This window comes from Chrysochloris asiatica, unplaced genomic scaffold (assembly GCF_000296735.1).
Source record: "Chrysochloris asiatica unplaced genomic scaffold, ChrAsi1.0 scaffold00412, whole genome shotgun sequence".
NCBI classification, from domain to species: Eukaryota; Metazoa; Chordata; class Mammalia; order Afrosoricida; family Chrysochloridae; genus Chrysochloris; species Chrysochloris asiatica.
The window spans coordinates 359,335-364,539 of record NW_006408930.1 but is presented as its reverse complement, the minus strand read 5'-3'; positions in this window follow the sequence as shown (position 1 = coordinate 364,539).

Here is a 5,205-nt window from a genome sequence, read left to right as displayed (position 1 = left end):
TTTCCTGACTCATAGTGACCCTCTCTATAAGGTTTCTGAGCAGCAGCTGGTGTGCTTGAACTGCTTACCTTGCAGTTCGAACAGACCTTGTAGTCCAGCGCATTAACCCCGCAGCACCACACTAGGACTCCCATTGTTGTTGAGTGTCGTCGAGTTGGATCAAACCTATAGCAGCCCTGTATAGGGTTTCCAAGAAGTGGCTGGTGGATTTGAACCACAAATCATGCAGTTCAAAGTGACCTATGGTCTAGCACCTAATCCTGCAGTGCCACACCAGTACTCCTAGGACTCCCATTAGGGTTGAGTTAATGAAATGTGTCACCAAATACAGTAGACTAATTTTTAAGTTGATAATTTTGTGTGGCACATGAATGATGCTGTAAATTTTGGCAGGAAAAAAGGTTCCCCACTGCCGAGTCCTCAAAAAACCCTCTTACAAGATCGCTTTGAGTCGGAACTGATTCCACAGCACAATAGCAATATACATACCTGGTGTAGCGCTATAGGAACAGCACTGGACTTTGAACCACAATGTCGGCAGTTCAAATCACTAGCTGTTCCTCAGAAACCCTGTACAGGGTCGCTATGAGGTGTGATCAATTCCATGGCACTTAACACCAAAAACACACATACACATGAGGGTGAAAAATAATCATCTGTACTCCAGTTTTATTAAAATATCTGTCCACATCCACGGCTGATAACAACACTGAGCGTGCACTTGAAATGATTCTGTTGAAGAGACAAGCGACAGTGGATTATCATTTGCAAATCAGCCATGGCTCTGCCCATGAAATGATCCACGACAGACTTGGGTTTTGAAAAGTTTGTGTGAGATGGGTACTGAAAGAGAAACATTTGGACATCTAAACAAAATTTGGAATGATCCTCAAAGGAAGGTAAAAGTTTCTTTTTTAAAAAATCGTTACTGGTGACAAGACATGGAGTCTGAGAGTAAATGAGAGAGTATAGAATGGAAACATCCTAAATTACCGACAAAGAAAAAGTTCAAAAGTCAACCATCACCTGGAAAATTAATTCGTACAGTTTTCTGGGACTCTCAAGGACCAGTATTGGAAAACTATGAGAAAAAGGTTCAACAATCAACAGTGAGATGCTCACTGAAGAGCTGAAGCCTAAATTTTGGATTAAATAGGCAGAGGACTGCTACCCAAGGGCACTGTGATCTTGCATGACAATGCATGTCAGCACAACTCTGCCCACACTGTTGACACTCCTCAAAATGAAGTTTTAAAGCATACCCCGTTCCCCCGCCCCCATAGTCCTGATCTTGCTCCATCAGACTTTCACCTCTTTGGACCCCTGAATGCAGCCCTTGGATGATGAAGATTCACCTCTGATTAAGAAGTGAAGATAGTAGTGCATTTGTGACTCACAGCTGAGCCTAAAACATTTTTAAATAAGGGGATACGAAAGCTTGTTGACAGATGGACAAAGTGTATTGAAAGTCAAGGAGAGTATATAGAAAAATGATTTGTCTTTTTTTAAGTTTGATTAAAATAGATCTTACAGCCAGAGTGCAGACACTTTTTGACTCACCCTCAAGTATGTGTGTGTGTATTGGGAGTTGTTGTTATGTGCCTTGGAGTCGGTTCCAACTCATAGCGACCCTGTACAGGGTTTTCAATGCTGTAAATCTTTATGGTAATAGAAAGCCTCATCTTTCTCCCGCAGACCCCCTGGTAGTTTCAAACTGCTGACCATGAGATTAGCAGCCCAATTCATAACCACTACACTACCAGAGCTCCTTGTGTATTGGGAGAGTGGTGGCTTATCCTATCATCCTTTAGTTCAGAGATAATGATATAAAAGAATACAAATTCCCCTTCCAAGACTGAAACTCAAAGGGAATACATGAGCATGCATGTAAGCTTGCTGGTGACCATGTTGGTCTACAGGTGAGTGGAAGTGGTGGAAAGCAGCAATGAAGATGTGGGCTGAGTTCCAGCATGTTGCACAGACTCCTGTTGACCTGGAGATGGGAGAGAGGAGAGGAAGGGCTGGTTGGTCCAAAGTATGGTGAGACCTGGGCCCATGGACAAGGATATAGCCATGGAGGGCTAGAGCTGAGAATGAAGCATCAAGTTGATATGAAGTGAGGGGAGACGCACAAGAACACCCAAACTTGCAGATAGTATGCATTTGACCTAGCCTCAGTAGCTGAATAATCAGAACTTGACTAAAGGAAGATAAAAACATTTTTGATAAAGGAAACAAATATAAATTGCTACATTGGCTACCTAAAATGGGGGGTGGGGGTGTGGCAGCTATAAAGGCACAAAGTGACTGCTGGCTTACAAGTTTTCAAGAGGTACTTTAGTTTCAGAGTGTGTAGGGGAAGGTAGAATCCCCAACGAATAGTTTTCATCTTGTCTAGACAGGTCTGGTGAAAGGAGATGGGGTTAAGATTCTTATGATTTAATAGTAATTGTTATGATTAATTGTGATTGTCACAACTATAAAGGTAGAAGTTTTGTAACAAAAAGGGGGGAGTAGTTAATCTTACCGTCCAGGAACAGAGAACCCTAAGACCATCAAGGGAGATGAGCATTAGCAGAATGTGGGACCCTATCCAGAGAAGCAGCGACACCAGAGATGGAGGCAGAAATGATGACATGGAGAGAGAGAGCAGCTGAGGACTCTAGACTCATGGAAAGAGAAAGGCTATGTGCTGACAGCCAGGAAGCAGGCTTGCAGAATGTGCCCTTTGGTTATTAAAATTATTATATATTCCTGAGAGTTTTGGTGTACATTGAAATAAAAACAAAGGGAATAGAAGCAAATACTGCTGAATAATGATGCATGGAGGGGATTGTAATCATTGCAATGAAATGAAATATGATAGAATGAGTGTAAAACTGATGTTCTCTCATGTGAACTATCACTCCATTCACAATAAAAACTTTTTAAAAAAGTACAAATTCATGAGTATGTGGGGACTGCTGATAATGTCTGAGTGTCTCAGGGATCTCTGGGGTGCATAGTGGCTGATATTCCTTATACGTTCCAGTATGCTGAGTGGTTTCATAACCACTCAGAAGAACCCATCAGTGGGTGACTGCTCAGGCTCCTAAACAGTGGATATGAGGTCTTTGTGGGAAGTCTCTGTGAGGGCTCTGTGAGGTATTTGTGGGATGTCTCTGTGAGAAATACTTGTTTAAGGCCTCTGAGGAGGTCTCTGGGAGAGATCTCTGTGGAAGTCTCTGTATGGATTTTTTGGGAGGTCTCTGTGGGGTTCTGTGGGTACTCAGTGAGAGGACTTTGTGACCTTTCTATGAGGGTCTCTGTGGGGGGTCTCCGATCTAGAGATACTACATGAAGTTTCTATCTGAAGTACTATATGCAGTCTATGTGAGGTCTTTGAATCTCTGAGGTAGTATGTGTGTGAGATCTCTGAGAAGTCAGTGATACCTCTCTGTAAGGTCTGAGTTCTCCTTAGGGATCTCTGTATGAGATGACTGTGTGGGTTATGTGTGTGATCGCTATAGAAGTGATCGCTCTATGGTATTTTGTGGGTTTCATTATTGCTGGCCTTACACCACCTTATGGAAAGACATGGCGGTAGGAGAAAGGGAAGGGACTTGCTGCATTTACTTTTGTTACCATTCTGTCAGCTTCATTCCATCTGTGCATCTCTCTGGCAGGAGCAGTGGAGTTCAGCATCAGTTGGTTCGGTGTCCAGTTCCTCTCACACTTCCAGATCTCACCCTAGACACCTCTATGCCTGAGAGGCCTCTCTGTCCCTGCTTGCTGGTCCAGGTTCCATTTCTTACAGTTACATGCACTCTGGGGTCTACCTTGGAACCAAGGTTCTAGAGGAAGCATCTGGCTGCAGGGGGAACTCTGTGGTAGCAGCAGACTCTAGGGTTCATGCCCACTCCCCTCCTCTCTATCCCAGGAGCTAGCCCAGCTCCACATTTGATACACGGAGGGCAGGGCTTGATGCACAACTCGAGTTCAGTGTTGTCTAGATCAGTGGCATCTCGTGGAGCACAAATCTCCACCATGGGTGCTGGCCTTCACTTTGAGCCCTGGATGTGGCACAAAACACATGCAAATTTTCTGTAGAGATGCCGCTCCCTCATCACCCTGTTTGGGACCCTCCTGCCATCTCATATGGTGTGAGTCTTAGAGAGGAGGAAAATCAATCTTAGAAGCAGAGGGAGAGCAGGGACAACTCCTGGATTGCTCCCTCATTTGGATAGGTCACTTCCAACTTCTTTCTATGTGCATATCGTGTCAGATTTCTAGGGTGTCCCTGGCGTAAGCAAGGACTGGGGGCCAGGCTTGACTTGCTTTGTATCCTAAACTCTTTAGAACCCCCTTTCTCTTGTGAGCACATGAATGTGTAAAGAGCACCAGACTGAGAGTCATATCCCCTGAGTTCCCTAGTCCTGGCTTTCCCTCTATTAATTCATCTTTCTAGCACTCAAGAAGTAAAAGTCAAATAAAATGATGGTGAATGATTTTACTAAATATGTTACTGGAAATTAAACTTTCCTTAAGACTTCATTTACTCTGTAAGCCTGACCTTCTCTGTAAAAGATATATTCTCTGAGGTGGGAGTTAAAGCATGGTAAAGGCCTGGGGTCAAGTCCCTAGCTTCTTCTTCCCTTCTCTAAGCCTGAAGAAGGTGATGGTAACTCAGGTGGCTCCTTGTTTAATGCACTGTTTCTGGGCACCCATATGCTGCTTTGTCTTCTTTACTGACTCCAATCCTTTCAATTCTTCTTTACCACATCCTACCCTAGGTCCACATTGGCCAACTATTGATGGTGCTATAGGATCAGTACTGGACTGTTAACCACAAGGTTGGAGATTCAACCAGCCACTCCTTGGAAATCCTATATAAGGTTGCTATGAGTCAGAATTGACTCGACAATACTTACACCACCACCACCACCACCACCGCATATACACTGACCCTGAGCTTTCTGTTCCATCTCTGGGTTTAGATACTTAGGAAGGTAGGTAACCTGTGAAAAGAGCACTGAGAGGATATACTTTCCGTTTGGTGCAGAGGGTAATCATGACCCTCAGTTGCCTCCTGGGCAGCTCCCCACCCACATGTCACAGAGCAGGAAGTCATCCTTGTTGCTGCCCTAGATTATGAGAGAGGTAGAGGCAGGGGAAGAGTGTCGCTTTGTATTTCTTTATGGGTAAACTAAGAGAAGGGCTGGAGTC